General features: G+C 37.2%; 1 protein-coding gene across 4 annotated transcripts in view; it reads right to left on the bottom strand.

The window, feature by feature from the left end:
• LOC144061833 (gamma-aminobutyric acid receptor subunit pi) overlaps nt 1-9,443 on the bottom strand; it is a 50,838-nt gene extending 41,395 nt beyond the window's left edge. For 2 of the 4 annotated variants that reach the window (XM_077582688.1, XM_077582686.1), the window contains exon 1: nt 9,164-9,443. The gene's annotated coding sequence lies outside the window, so the exon portion shown is untranslated. Of the gene's footprint in view, nt 1-4,229; nt 4,291-9,163 lie in introns of all 4 variants that reach the window. The other 2 variants (XM_077582687.1, XM_077582689.1) reach the window with 2 other exon arrangements.
• Between the last annotated feature and the right edge of the window lie 7,803 nt (nt 9,444-17,246).

The following is a 17,246-nucleotide window of genomic DNA, read 5'->3' as shown; positions in this document are numbered from 1 at the left end:
GAGCTAAGCAGTTGCTTCAGATGTATCTTGTTTTTTTTTCTTTTGTTTTTCTTTTTTAGTCTCTTGATGCAAAAAAATAAATATTTGTTTTCCTATTTTTCACAATTTTTATTTTTTGTTGACAGAGAATATTTGTTACATGTTTTTTTTTTATTTAGTCAATAAAGAGATTATGAGTATATGATGGTGACAGATTCTATCAGTGAAAATATATAACAAATAATAATAAATAGAATTTCAAACGTTTGGAAATGTTCCACTTTGTTCCGAAAACAATTCTGTCAAAACACTTGGGGAGAGAAGAAAAAAGTTGATTCCTTCACATCACAAATAGCAGGTAGGCTGTGCTGCAAAAGCTTCGTTTTGCCATAAAAGTGGCCTATTTTTCCATGACTTCAAACTATAGTGTGAGGGCACCCGTTGCTGCAATGCAAATAATATTTTTCTATTCATGTATAAAAGCCCAGACAATTCACAAGAAATCTTCTGATTATTCTCTTTCTCTCTGAGTTGATCAAATTTTTTGAAGTAGCTATATATATATATATATATTACTGTATGTCTTTCACATATAAGTTACTGTGTTTATTTCTAAAGTTATAAATAGTCTAATTCTAAAGTAGTAAAAAATACAGATTACAGTTCACTTATTTGTCTTCAAATGAGCCGATTGCTTTTCTAGGGCTACATTAACACAGGTAAACAGCTTTCGAATGTTTAGAAACCACTGATTTAAGAAATCCATATTCTGCTAATTCAATTGTGGTAAGGGGACAGCATACAGTAAACATTGTAACATATCTACTTTGCAGGCCTATATTTGTTGTCTGCTTCTTTGAAAAAAAAGGAATGTTACATACGAGAGATTTAGATCCATCCAACTCATGTAACTCTGAAATTTCAGCTTGAACTGAAATACGTGCCCAAGCGACAAAGAGCTTCCCCAGAGTTGTATCACAAAGGCTGCGAAAATCAATGTGGTGGAGGCAGCTCAATACTGCACACTGTACATAGTCAAATAGTGCGGGAGAGAGTGACATTAGCTTTGGAGAAACCTTTACAGCGCTTGACGCATAGTTTGAAATCAATATTTTGTGTAATAAGGCAATACATAATTAATTATCAGCCACCTTGACTCAAGGATGAGGTCTATACAAATGTGCATTTGTTCTATTTTCACACCACAGTGCACTAGGGGTGTGAATTGCCTAGTAGCTGGCGATTCATAGGTCACGATTCGATTCGATACCGATTAATCCCGATGCGAATCTATAAATTATATTGCGATCTGATTTTATTTTTTTTACTCAAATTTAGAAAATACAAATCAGTAAACTTGTACATGTACACTGTAAGATTTGTATGAAAAAGTATTTATTTATCTGAAAATGCAGGCTTATGACTGAGCCACTGCATTTAACAAACAGGTTGCAGTCTGTTTCATGTTCGAACTGAACTGAAATTAAATATTAAGGCTTAATGTTCCATTAATATAAAATTCTCCCATGCTTAATGTGTGAATCCTAACCCCTAAGTAAGACGTTTTGAATATTCCCATAAAAAAATTATGTTTAAAAATCAATTCGGCCGCATATCGAATCGATTTGAGAATTGCGCGTTGTAATATTACGATATATTGCCGAAGTGATTTTTTCTAACACCCGTACAGTACACCATGTTTGAGAAAAGAACACTATTAGTAAAATACAATGGAGTCCATAGCAAGCTGTATTTGATAACAAAGACTGTGGAAAATATCAGCAAGCACCTGATCTGAATAATTCATCCATTTTCCATAGGCCTACCGCTTATCTCCTTATAGCAGCTGACTTTTGGTGGGTGGCAGGGTACATCTAGGATTGGTCGCCAGCCAATCGCAGGGTAAATACAGACAACATTTCACACTCACATTCATGCCAACGGACAACTTGGAATCTTCATGTAAGCTTTAGGAATGTGGGAGGAATCTACCCACAGAAAGGCCACGTAAAAGATGCAAACTCCACATAGAAAGGCCAGAGCCAAGAAACAAACCCTACCTTAGAACTGTGATGCAGACATGCTAACCACTTGCCCACGATGCTGCCTGACTTTAATACAGAATACACTATTACGTTTTACTACTCAAACAATGAATTAAAGAAGAATTACAACAGTTAGCAGGAGGAGGGGATAGAATATAGCTCATGTAGCGTTTCCAGACTCTCCTCCTGTAGGAATTCATTAATTTAACCTTATCAAATCAACTTTAGTCAAGAGAGTGCTAGCAATCCAGAAGTCATGCCTAAAAAAAGCTAATGGAGAACCGTCTCAGGCAACATCGACTTGTCTACTATGAGAGCTCACAATTAATGCTAGTGTTAGCATTAGCGATAGCACGAACCAGAACACATGTAGAAGTTGGAAAATACACAGCCGATGTGGGGAAAAAAAAAGCTTTGGACAAGACCCTCACCCGCGTCAATGAAATGTTTGACAAGCTGGATTTGAAACTTAAAGAAGTGCAAAAGTCTTTACAAAACTTACTTGTCAAAGTGCACGCAATTGAGGAAATTGAGCAGCCCCTGACTACACTGAAAAGAGGGAATAGCCTTAAGCTAAAGGTTAATGATCTCGAAGGGCGCTTTCCTCATAATATTTAGGTAATCTGCATTCCTAAAAAAGAGGAAGAAGACAAACCACTTTGTTGCAACATAGATTTCAAAACCTTTGGGGAAAGCCAATTTCCAAACCTCAATTGTGATTATTTACTGGCCATCTTAGCCCGGGTCCACTTCTACCGGGAGAAAGAGCAGTTGGAATACAAACGCAACATAAAATTGTCATTCTGGTTAAAATCATTCTGATGAAGATTTGTGGTCAACTGTTAATGTTAAATTGACCTGTTTTGCAAATATATTGCTCCCAGAATGCATTGTGTGGCACAGTTAATTAAGTTATAAGGACGTTATTTCTTGTCATATGTATTTGTGTTACTATTTATTGAATTTGTGTCGTATTTAACACGTTTATGTCGGTCTTTACGATTTATTTTAGTTTACTTTAAGTTTTGTGTAAAATAATGACATCCGGGACGATCCCATGTACAAGTTGCATTGCTCATCTGATGACTGCTTGTGAAATTATGAATGTATATGTTTTGATTGTGGCCGGCTGATTAATTGGTCCAACATGACAATTTATTTTTTTTACTTTACAAAATCATCTCGCGGGCCGGATTAAACACCTTTGCGGGCCTTATCTGACACGTTAGTCGTATGTTTGACACACCTGATGTAATGATATGCTGAAAATCCACCTGTTGTTAATGTCGTTGTTGTTTTCTTTTTGGGGTTTGTTGTCGTCTTTGTGTTGTTATATTGGGGGGAAATTATTAAATATTATTTATTCAGAATATTCAGCATTTTAGCGTTTTTTCTCCAAAACATGATTTCAATCAGAGAAAGACCCCAAAGAAATATAGTTTTGTTTGTTTGTTTTTTCCTTAGGGAGGAATGTGACTGATGAATGTCTGCCACATCCATTGGGCCAATCATATTGTTTGAGACCCTCGTTAGAGAACGGTAGATATCTCTGAAATGTTGCATTTAATGTGACCCAGATAGTTTCAAAATAATTAAAAAAATAATCAACAGTGATGGTCACCGTGGTAATATGTGCGATATGTGACAAACCACATTCTGCTGACAAGCATCTGCTTTATTTTGGTGACCACCTCCGTCACGTTTTTAGAGTGGGAGTCTTCCAAAGTGATGCATATCGTCGGTGGGCATTTTGATTTAAAGCAGACTTGAAAAGGGCATAAACAAATGTGAAAATATATGTCAGTCTGAATTGAGTCACTCATATTGCTTTATCATAGACATATATGAGTCACATCTGTCCTCGGAATATTATACATTACTTGCTTAGTGTCATTTCTACGCTTCATAGCTGCAATTTACAAATCAATCCCTGGTGGGTGGTTGTGCTCAAGATTATGTGGCTCCAACCACACAATGGCCCGTTCATGAAAATCAACATCTAGCACATTTGATGAAATACAGTAACTGCTCTGATGCACCAATTTGGATTTCAACCAAAGCCACTGTGAAATGCCAAATGCATACACGGCCGAAATAGTTGGCAACAAGCGACCAAAGACACAGACGGTGAGAAACAAGATTATCTGGTCTGGTGAAGGCACAATTCCATGCAATATGCTTGAAAGAAACAAGGGCATCACTCACCACTTGGTTTATACCAGAGGCAAGATGGTGGAAGAAGCGGAGGAGTGGAACAGTCAGAGCTCTGGAAAAAAAACCCTATCGGACATATGTCAAGACTTCAACATATCCGTGGAGGTGATGTGAAGAAAAGAATGGGAGCAAATGTCTACATCTCTGCGTAAAGTGTGTAGCATCACTGCCAAAAAGATGGATGAGGATGACTGGTTGAGGAAAATAAATACATGGCTGACCATAAGACTGAAACACACATTTAACCGCTAGGCGTTATTGTGACCATTTTTTGGCTTTTTGTTGGTTCTGACCAAGCCATTTCAAAATAAAATACTGCCCACAGGTTAAATGACTTGGTTGATTATTTCAGATTATACTATACAGTATGATGAAATTACCTGTTGGATCCATGCGCCAACCTAAACTGATGCTTAGTCTTTCAAAGGAGTCTTATGATTTTTCAAGCGCTCTGGCCCAAATCCAGATGGTTTGATTAATGCTTAAAAACATTCTTCAAATGTGTAAATGCAGAAGAAATGGCAATTTTTTTGCGTAATTCCTTGACCTGACTCTATATATTGATTTGTAAATGATTAACAAGCTACTACCTTGACAGATTATGGCAGATATTCAAACGTCCTCTTCTGAGGGCCACATACAGAAAAACTGAAATATGCTAGGGACACTTTGATTTTTAATATTTTTTTTAATTTACTCTAACTTATTTATTAAACACGGTAAAATCAATGAAGCAATTATAAATTGTTGATATAATGTATATATATATTTTTTTTACTACTAAAGGTCATAAGGCAAATAGTTCAGGATCTATTTTTTTTTTAGGTTTTGGGGTTATGTCAGTGTGCATCTACAAAAGATCTGCCTTTCCACTGAGCAGCAACTGAATCCTAACTCAACATTCTGAACTACAAAATAAACAATCTGTAGTAAATTGTAAATTGACCACACTTAAGAACCATTAATGTGATGCTTTCACGAATTGAACCTTGACACTAAGCAGCAAGTTGATTAAATCATTTTTGGTTTCTTAAACAGTCTTACAAACAGAAATTCATTTACTATTTTAGCTTTAAATTCAAGTGTGTCTTTGCATATCTTAAAAGTTTAATCCACCCTCTTTAAAAATAAAAATAAAAATAAAAAACTGTGGCCATGCCAAAAAATATTTTGAATGCATGCCATGTGTACATGTATAGCGGGCCGCAAATGGCCCCCGGGCCGTAGTTTAGACATCTTATTGGGATTTATCTTTTATTTAAAGAAATTTGAGGAATTACTGCATTTGTTTCTGTTGGCTGCCAAGATGTTAATCAAGCTTACGCTATAGATCTATTGTGTTGATTAGTGTTAACACAAGTTCATAAATTAATATTTTGGTTTTATTGCATTTGCACTGCATTAAAAATGTATTGCTTTAAGCCTTTTGCGAACATTTAGCGTGTCGTAGTATAGAAATATTTAGATCGTAGTTTTCACCGCGGCTGTCAATCACAGCTCGACCATTTCAAACCCCCTCCCGAGTTACACTTTAAAGCCTGAGTGTTGCATTTCTACTGTCTGTGGATATAATTTTAGATTCAAATCATACTCCACATAAATAAAACACTGTCTGCACCCGTGCTCTGATCAGAGAATCAATAATGACAGTGTTTTGCTTTTATGTGAGAGGAGATTTTGGGTGTACAAAGCTTAGAGCCACTGACAAAGACTGATGCATTGCTCTCACCCTTAATCAAAAGGGACTTCTTTTTTTTTTTAAAAAAGCTTCTCAGCGTCCCCACATCTAAGCTTTGGCCACATCTCTTTGACACGCAATCCTTGAAAACGAAAGCCCGGGGGGAGACCTTTTTCTCTCTGAAGACATTTTAGAATTGGACAATACCAGAAGAATTTATGCCGTTGTGATGCAGCTCCACTTCAAACACACCTGTGATCATAACGCGCTAGTGTCCACAGAAGCTACATTTAGCTAACGAGCAGGCACTTCAACCATAACAGCACCCCTTCCGTTGAATGCAACATTATGTACCTTGCACAAATATATACAATGGCACTATGGCAGAGAGGAAAGCACGAGTTTATATCACATCAATCTCTATAGCCAAAGTGAGGCCCGGGTTTTGGTTGTAACACTCTTTTCTTCTGCACCATGAACTCACTGAATGTTTGAGTTACAGATCTTAAATTTTGTTTGTTTACTATAAATGGCACTAATTTAAACCTCTGCAAGAATATTTCACAGCTTGTAATTTGATGTCAAATACATGGTGGTCCTTTGAGTAGGTTGTAACATACATTAACACACATTTTTCCATTTTAGAGCTGCTCACTAATGTTTGTTTTTTTAATAGTAGATCAGTCTGTCAATTATTTTTAATATTAATTATTTTTAATAAATCTGGTGATTATCCAAAATATGTTCTTCTTGCGTAACAAAAAATAATTGAGATATACTGCCCTAGGTGTATGTAAAGTGATGGTTTTAACACTTTTTAAACATGTTTTACAACCCAACCCGCCCGTCAGCCATAGTGGTTTGAAATTAGCAGGGAAAAAATCCATTACATTTTACGTGAGAAACTACAATTTGTTCTAATATATATTGTATGATTGTATCTTCAATACTATAAGTACTAAACAAAATATAGTCTTGGCCCCCAAAAATTACTTTCTGGACTCAACACATATGTTTTTTTTTTCTGTGGAATCTGCAAGGACCTGTTTCCATCCTTGACCATCACCATGTGTGATCAGGGAGGAAGTGGGTAAATAATAATAATAATAATAAATATAATGAAATTATCATAAGACTCCTATATTATCCCTGACTGCTGGAATGGGTGGTGTTAACACTCTCCCCTGCTCTTGTCAACAATCAAAATGCCAAGCACAAATTTAAGGACATGCAGGTATCAGGTATGTCCTGATTGAAGCTACCACAACAATCACCAGCTAAACTAGATATCACAGCTCAGTCTGCATAGATCAAAAGCTAACAACATAGCACTTTAATGTTAGTTATTTTAGAATGTTGTGTTTTTGACAGTAATAAATGCGGGTGCACGAAGTTAATTCATATGTAAATATATATATATATATATATATATATATATATATATATATATATATATATATATATATATATATATATATATAGCTGTTATTTTTTTTAATCATATTAATCACATTTTGATTAATCGGTTAATTAAATAGGCTTTTTATCAACATTTTTGCCCGTCAAATTTAAAGAGCACCTGTTATATGTGATTATTATATATATATAATTATTCTTAATTCTTACTTGCATAATTTAAAAAGGGGAAAAATATGACCCCTATAGCTAGACATGAACAAATATTCTGAATGTCATATGCAAACATTTATTAAATGTTTTACTTTAATGCGTGTAGCTCAACCACATCTTATGCTACCTTTAACGTAACCGTCTGCTTCCAAGCTAAAGGGTCATCTGCGGTCAAAATTAATAGTGTGATTAATCTGCGTTAATACACGATTAATGCAATATTTTTGGGGATAATTTAATTAGTTAACTTTTTAACTTTATAGTATAACATTGAGTTGTGTGTAGGAGTGTGCATTAATAAAAGTCAATGAGATACGTAATACCGTATATCGATACATGGGGTGTGATATGGTTCGAGGACTGTTCGCATTCGGATAATGTGGTCTTGAGTACAGCGCTATTAGTGGCACCCCTGATAATATCATTTTAATACATTGAAAACTTATCTTCAAATATGGTCAACAATGTGTTAATTTGTCAAAGGGCCTCTATCTAAAAGAGAGAAACGCAACAGCACTTACAGCTCTGGAGTTCTGATGATAACACTTCCATTTGCCACATAACTCTATTTATGTAAATCACATTCTTCTACCCTCCAGTCCCGGTTTGTGATGGTTGGCCTGCATTGAGAGATCTAAAAGCTGGCAGCTGGCAGTTTAGAACCAATGAGTGAACAAAAGCTGCACCAATTAAGTATGCCTTGCAATCTGGGTTTGTTCCAAAGATAAAAGGCAATATGAGCGTTAGCCTCCAAATCATTTGTGAAATTAGAGGAAGCCTTTGAAAAACGCAACAAAACGCTTTAATAGGATATCGGGGTTATTTTCAGTATGACCTTGCATTGTGGAATTACATCAGAAGCACTATGAGTTATTTTATCATCCCAGAAATATTTATATCATTGAGCCTATAGGCTATACAGCATGTGAATCTAACAAACACGTATGTTTATATTACGGTTAAAATCACAATTTAAGAGCCATACATTGCACAGCTAAACAGCACTAAGCGTCTTAAAAGTCTCAGTTCAATTCATCCCTGACCTTCACCTTTGTGTACCAATTAAAGATTGATTTAGCTTTCTAAGTGTCTCAAAGATGGAGCATTTTTATTTCTTCTCCAACTGGTCCCATTAATAAACGATCAAGAACCATGCATGGTTAATCCAAAGCCCTTTAACACCCTCACATTCTCACCAACAACTACGACTCAAATACAATGCACTAGTGCACATGCAGAGATAAATAATTCAAGCCAATTAAGGATGACGCACACATGCACGCACAAACAGCGCAACACGAGGGGACGAATGTCGCCTATATGAACTGCAGACGCCTGCATGTGATAACTGATTACACAGGGCTAATTTAGAAAAAATAAGAAGGAAGTTTTAACAATCGCTCCCATCCTTCAAAGTTCCGAATCTTTTGCAGACTTCAAATGAATGCACGCTCTACGCATCGGCGCCCTGCATGGAGAGAAAAGCCGCACACGAAAATAGACCGCACCGACATGACTAAAAAGAACGTCCTCAAAAAAGTAAAAGGAAAAATCACATTTAAAAAGTGCTACTACCAGTTTTGCACACGGAAGGTCAAGTTAAAAAGATGAAATGTACCTCAAATTGCCGATCGCTTTGATGTCACATCATTTATCGCATCCTTGATTCTTGACTGTCCGCAATGGAAGAGATCTCCCTTCTGGTCTGTGTCCTTGCAGTGGAGTCAGTTCTATTGAAGAACCAAACCAGCTGATCCGAGCTCACGTAAGAGCGGCAGAACAACCGGTTGTGCTCAGTCAGCAGATTCCCATATCACTTATGGGCTGGACGCGCTTCTGCGCAATGACGCACGCCGCGAGCACGCCAGCAGATGTGGAATCTCCAAAACACAGCATCTAAAATCTGACACGATGACGAACACTGCGTTACCTTGTCATTGTGGGGAGAAGAAGGGGGAAAGAAAAGAAAAAAACTCGGGGCACATTTGCTTATGTGATTCTTCACCTCCTTGTCCAGCTCAAATGACACGCATGAAAGAAATAATATTAGTTCCGTGCATTCACAAGTATTCCCATCAGCTAAATGAAATATAATTGCAGCCTGAATGAAATGGATATCGGCACCCAACATGCACGCTGTGTCATCTATTTTGGTTCTTTGAAGAAATCAAGTGACAATAATCCTGTCAGCGCAAATTTAACGCTTGGAAGCAGCACCTGCAGGCTATTATGCTTTCTAATCGGCCACGTTGAGAACAGTCTGCTTTAAGAGAGAAAAATCAGCAAAATATGTCAAATAAGATGCAATGGGGTTTTTTCCTCACTTTTTTTTTTCAGTAAGATGCACCTATGACACAACAACATGCCCCAATAGTTCAACGTGTGCTGGAAGTGTTGAAGTGTCACAGTGCCACCATCCACCAGGGAGAGAGATTGCGCAATTGCCCCTTTGTTGGCCAACAGCCTTTCATTTGAAGCATGCTCACAAGCAAGATGTTGAATATGCTTCCACCTCCCGGGAAGCTGCTCCGTGGCTGACCCCTGACCTGTGACCGAAATGTGAAAGGGGGGAAAGAGAAAATATTATTTCAGCAGAGGTGTATGTATAGGCCTATAGCAAAATGTAATAGCACCTGTAAAAGTAGTAAAAATCCGATAAACCCAATAAAAAAAATAATAAAAACCAATCATGTAATAATTTCACCAATAATGTAATACAAATCCTGACTAATATTGTAATATATTTTTTACCGATGACCTTATTGGGGATTTATTACATTTTCAGGTTGGTCTTTGTTTTTAACACTGATTTAAATGGAGGTCAGTGTTGGAGTTATTTCACAGAGTTTATTTATTTAGTGTTTAATCAACTCTGCAGATAGTTTATTAAAGTAAGTGCCCACTCGATTAGAACTGATGATGTAATTAATAATTTAATAAGCTATTACATTATCGGTAAATATAATACTACAATATCAGTCTGTTTTTTTTTGACATTATTGGTGAAATTATTGGGTTTTACAGTATTACATTTTACAGTATCAAATGTTATCACATTTTCAGACGTTATTACATTTTCAAGAAATCATTACATTATAGTGTGCTACAAGGCTTACTACATTTGGCCGTGAATAAAAAGAAAAGGCACAGTTGAAGATGATATACAGTCAAAAGGAATACTGGGATTTTGTAATTGAAATGAGGTTTATTTTCATCCCTGCACCTCATTTGCATTATAAGTTGCCTTGAGACACACTTGCAAAAGGTCAAATGAGTGCACACTGGCCACACACAACAAGTAAATTTAGCATTTTACTTTGAATATGGTAGCAACTTTACAGGTCATCTTCACTCTTACAAATCATTTTTCTTCTTATGTTTATTCTTGATAAGCTATGATGTAAACTCAATTAAAAAAAAATGTAAATGTGATACATGCCCAGATGCAATGATGTATTCCAGAAGACTATTTTTTTTTTTAGATGAGTATTATTATAATTTACCTTCTTGACCTTCACCTTTGTTTATGACATTAACACATGGCATTTGTATAATGCCAAATTGTTACTAACATCTACTTCAAAATGAGGGCAGTGGCATTCATAGGTCATCACAAGACACGGAACGGGGGAGCGGGGGTCCGGGGGGACTGAAAACCGCACCAACAGAGAACAAATAATTACTATTATAAATAGATCATAACAGTTTTGTTAAAATTTACACCTCTTAGGGCAAGATTTTAATTCTCATTGTAGGTGTCATTCGGACATTGTGCAGATGTGTGGTATCAGAATGTTTAGGATATGCAGTTTTTTGTTAGCATACAGTATCATTCCTTTGCCCATCACTTGCCAACTGACATTGGCGCAGTGTTACAAAACTGTCACATGGCAAAAAGTTTTTCTATCCCAAGACTGCAGTTCCGCACCAGCTTTATGACCGTAACACTTCCTCAACATTTATCCGTCAAAGGCCCGCTAATACCACCACTGATTAAAAACACTAAAACTCCTAGAGCAGGCATCTGCGCAAAGCCAATCCGGAACGCTACACAGGAACTCAGCATCAACAGCAGATCAATTCAGTGGATGCTTTGGAGCAGGAATTATCTTTGTCCAAACCAATTTTATTATTGAGGATCATAATCTTCTGCTTGAAGCCACAGATCCTGTTTTGACGAAGCTGCAATGAGTAGCCAACACTGTATTGCTTGTTTGAGCAATGTGACAGCCATAAAGCTTTTCATCTGCAGTCAGGGACCTTTTATTTTTTATTTTTTTGCAACCCCGCTCCAATGTCAATTGGTGACAAAGCAGAAGCTGTCAAATGTTGATGACCTCACATCTGTCCAAATGATAACCTGAAGTGAAATTTAACTCACCAGTTAAAACTTTAGGTTCACTTAACGTCTTGACCAATCAGATTACCTCAAATATAAGTCTAAATGTATTTAAAAACTATTGAAATGTGGGACTAAATAGAAGTGACTTCTAATGTCATCAATTAAAACTGAAATAACCCATTTGACAATCATAAAATGCCTATTAACTTTACAGGCAGTATTCTTCACTGTCATGCATGTTTAAATCTAAATTCAACACTGTTAATAACCCATTGAAACAGTAATGTGCAGGTTACCCGCCTGTATCTTTGATGACGTGTGACAAATATGGTGATGATGACATGGAAAGAAGGAGGCCAATCGCCTCATAGCTTATTCACACAGCTCACTTGATGATTCTTCTTCTGTTACTATTACTGTTGAGTTAGTCATTTTATCCCGAGCAGATTCTGGACTGCTGGAAAGATTGTATCAACTTGATGGCTAATTTGCATTAATCTTAAATTGTATGTTGTTTATGTTCATGTTTGCTCACGGTTCTGGTGAGAACATATATTATTTTTAATGACTGAACATTGCATAGCACACCTACACATTTATTGTATTTTTATTTTTATTTTTATTTTTATTTTTATTTTTGTTTTTGTTTTTATTTTTATTTTTATTTTTATTTTTATTTTTATTTTTATTTTTATTTTTATTTTTATTTTTATTTTTGTTTTTGTTTTTATTTTTATTTTTATTTTTATTTTTATTTTTATTTTTATTTTTATTTTTATTTTTATTTTTATTTTTATTTTTATTTTATGTTTTATTTATTTTTTATTTATTTTATTTTATTTTTATTTTTTATCTTTTTATTTTTTTTCTGGAGACCTACACATTTATATTTTATATCCCTGTGTACCGTAATGTGTTTGTGTCCACTGGACCCAAGGGTATAAAAGTTTTAGGTGAAAGTGTAATCTTATCTTTTCATTTCACTCTGTTTTCTTTCGACATGGGCTTGCTGTCGCAATTTGTGTATGTTTTTCTTCCCCCCCCCCCCCCACCATTCTTGTAAAGATTGCGAACAATGCTGCATATATAAAGCATCTACTCTAGTCTGCTCTCACATTCGAGTGTATGCATTTTGCCCAAGGAATCCATTCCATATTCTCTCACATTCCATCCCCACTGCAAATTAGGGGTGGAACATAAAAAAGAAATAGCTATGTAGTTCCATATCACAGTTGATCAAAATCTTTTACTGTTCAAAGTTAATATTTTTGAAAGCAAGTTTTTGAAAATGGTGAAGAGGAAGCTTATATAATAAGGATCACATGACAGTGATCTTGAAGAAGATGATGATCTTGACCAAAAGAGTAGAGTCCATCACTAGCCAGCCACGGAACCAGCCAGCAAGTAAGAGACTTAGAATTTCGAACCCTGGTAGCCCGCCATCCATTTCAATGGGGGATTTCGACCCCTGGTAGCCCGCCATTCATTTCAATGGGAGATTTCGCCCCTAAAGATTTTTATTTATTTATGTGGAATTAAATAGACTTCTTATCCAAGAATGAGACCCAAATTGCTGCCAAAGTGACGTTATACAACCAGGTTCAACAACCTTCCCGTCCCTCTACCCTCATGTCCCTGAAGACGTTTCCCTTTTTTTCCCCTTGATAATATTATTAAATTATAATATATGACCAGCCTCCCTGTTATTCATCCCTGGAGCTACGTTGTGATGTGTCAGGGTCCAATATAAACAGAAGATTGTGTAAACAAGCATCACATACATGAAATAGCCTACATATGAAACATAACATCTGTAAAATGATGCTGTGAATTCTGCCATGAAAAAGTCTGTGTTTAGTAGAGATCATGTGGTGTGTCTTATTTTATCAATCAATCAATAAATAAATACTGGTATATGTGTCCTAATGACAAATATTAACAATATTGCATGTAACAGATGACAAACATTTAATAATTGCATGCTCTTATACTTTTGATTTTATTGTGATAGTAAAAAGTGGGTTGCCAATATGTAATGCAACTTTGTTTTTCTATTGTTTATTAGAAACATCGCACTGACCCTGGACAGAGAAGTCTCCTTGCACAACCAATTTACTGTTCTATGGTTTTAACCAAGGATGGGTGAGTACTGATACCAGGTATCGGTGTCAGGCAATTCATTTCCTGCAATTTTCAGGAAAAATCAAATATTGGGATTCATAGATCTTTGTTTAAAATTATATTTCTTTGTTTTTCTTATGGAGGGGGGTTATGTATCAAAAGTATTAGTGGTATCGGATAATGACATCGGAATATTCAAAGGTTGAGTACTCGTACTGGTATTAGTCTGGAAAAAAAGGTGATATTAAACATGCCTAGTTTCAATCATAGTTTTCCGTTTTGCGATTATGTTTATTATCTTGTGACGTGAAAACACATAAATCCGGGCTTCGGCCTTCCTGCGTGTAGTTTGCATGTTCTCCCCATGCTTGCGTGGGTTTTCTCCGGGTACTCCGGTTTCCTCCCACATTCCAAAGACATGCATGGCAGGTTAATTGAACACTCCAAATTGTCCATAGGTGTGATTGTGAGTATGGTTGTTCGTCTCTGTGTGCCCTGCGATTGGCTGGCAACCAGTTCAGGGTGTACCCCGCCTATTGCCCGAAGCCAGCTGGGATAGGCTCCAGCACCCCCGCGACCCTTGTGAGGAAAAGCGGTTAAGGAAATGGATGGATGGATGAAAACACATACACACACAGAGACAAGGGAAACCAAAAAGTACCCCTGCAGAGTTAATGTTTTAGATGCCCACTCAGCATTTTTTTTTGTTTTTGTCGTATTCACACCTTATCTACACTTTCAACCCACATGTGCCCAATAATTGGCTGTTGACCAGTCCCGGGTGTCAGCCTTTCACCCCAAAGTCAAGTGGGAGATCCTCCAGCTCACCTGCTACACTAATGAGGACAAACTGTATAGAAACTTAGTGGATGAAACTTCTAAACATCCTTGAAGTTCCCACAGTGCCCCCTTCTACTTGTTTATGCATGACAGAATCTGGGACCAGTGACCACTTGAAGGCCATCCAGCTCTCAACTTCTTCCTCTATCAGCAAGCCCAGTCATGATGAATGTGCCCCTTCTGTTCCCTGCCGTTATAATTCTGCTGAGGAACGTCACCGCATGCACCTGAGCCCTCATTCATCTGCAGCTTTTTACCTCAGGTCATAGCAGTATGTGCATATTTTATTCATGCTTTATGTGCACTGTATGCCAACATTTACATTTGTTTAAGGCACACGCTGAAATCAAACCCATTCACCTATTTTCCCAGGGATGTTTTGCAATCTGCTGGATATGATGAGATGATTACCTTTTTCTTCCCCAAGCATCTTTGTGATGAGTGGCAAAGGTCAAATCATCACCCGAGCATTGAAGAGGGCCTCTGTCCTCTCCGGTTATTTAGCATGTAACCACAGAGCAAAAAAGGGCTTGCCACCATATTGACATGGTCATGCATTATGCAACGTTTCATCTGCTATAATGGTCATGGTAAAACAATTAATCTGTTTAGAAAAGGTTCAATTGATTTGAAGGGTGACCTTGCCTTCTTTCCTGATCTGTGCAGAGTGTCATGTCTGGGAAGATCTGGCTTTGGTTGAGGACTTTTCTTTCTTTTCTTTGATCCTTCCTCGGGTCTCCTGACAACCTCACGACTAGCTGGATTGTGAAGTATTCGGTTTAGGTGAACGGTATGGGATTTTTAATAGGTTTTAGGTGAATTAATGAGTACACACTCACGCACATATGGACACACACACCTGTGCATGCACATACTCAAAAAAAAGGAAAAAAGAGAGAGAGAGTAATGATGATGACATGTCGAATCGGTAAGATTACCGAATGAAAAATACTGAGCTCTCTCTAGAAAAAAAAGAAGTTTTTATTCAGCTATCACGCTGACATATTACAATGGTCTGCATTCAAATAATCATAATAATGATTTGCATAAATAAGGTAGTAGCGAATCCCTTGACAGTTCAGGTATAGCCTATTTATTGCAACCTAGTTTAACAGTGTGTATAAGTAAATTATAGATAAGTGCATGATTTCTGAAGCTCTGTGTCATGTCTGGGAAGATCTGGCTTTGGTTGAGGATCCCGATTGGTCCTGAGTTGATTCCTGCCCTTTCGCAGGCTGACCAATCCGGGCCCTCAGCCACTTGTGCCTGGCCCCAGCTGTGATTAGTTACCCTAATTGGTGTGAGTGTATTTAATTCCCGGGTGGTGATCAGTTCCTGGTGGGATCATTCTGTCACGGTGTGGTCACGGAGCGGCATGGTGTCTGTCGGCGTGTGGAGTGGAGGACCCAAAATGCAGGGAGGCAGGAGAACCACAGCAGGAGTGCAGGCGAGACTGGCGTGCTTTATTTTACAAACAAACACTAACCAGGGTACTGGTTAGTATTAAAATAAACAAGGAACTGAAAAGGTACAAAAATCTAAATGACAGACAGAACTCCGGGGGTGACCGTGACAAGCGGCAATGATCCCACAAGGAACTGATCACCACCCGGGAATTAAATACACCCACACCAATTAGGGTAACTAATCACAGCTGGGGCCAGGCACAAGTGGCTGAGGGCCTGGATTGGTCAGCCTGCGAAAGGGCAGGAATCTACTCAGGACCAATCGGGATCCTCAACCAAAGCCAGATCTTCCCAGTCATGACACAGAGCTTCAGAAATCATGCACTTATCTATAATTTACTTCTACACACTGTTAAACTAGGTTGCAATAAATAGGCTATACCTGAACTGTCAAGGGATTCGCTACTACCTTATTTATGCAAATCATTATTATGATTATTTGAATGCAGACCATTGTAATATGTCAGCGTGATAGCTGAATAAAAAATTTTTTCCAGAGAGAGCTCAGTATTTTTCATTCTTACCGATTCGACATGTCATCATCATTACTCTCTCTCTCTTTTTTCCTTTTTTTTATGTGCATGCACAGGTGTGTGTGTCCATATGTGCGTGAGTGTGTACTCATTAATTCACCTAAAACCTATTAAAAATCCCATACCGTTCACCTAAACCGAATACTTCACAATCCAGCTAGTCGTGAGGTTGTCAGGAGACCCGAGGAAGGATCAAAGAAAAGTGAAATCCAGCACCGACCAGACATCACCACCGGGTTACCAACCAGAATCTTTCACCAACCCCAGAAACATCTAAACTCCAACAAATTAGGGAGACCTCAAGAGACCAAAGGAAATGAATAAAATAATGAATAAAAGCTCCTAATGCAACCAAGATGTCAAGTACTTCCGTACTATCAAAACACCGATAGTGTCACG

This window comes from Vanacampus margaritifer, chromosome 12 (assembly GCF_051991255.1).
Source record: "Vanacampus margaritifer isolate UIUO_Vmar chromosome 12, RoL_Vmar_1.0, whole genome shotgun sequence".
NCBI lineage: Eukaryota > Metazoa > Chordata > Actinopteri > Syngnathiformes > Syngnathidae > Vanacampus > Vanacampus margaritifer.
Note: the sequence above shows the minus strand (reverse complement) of the source record. Positions and strands in the feature narration are given on the sequence as shown.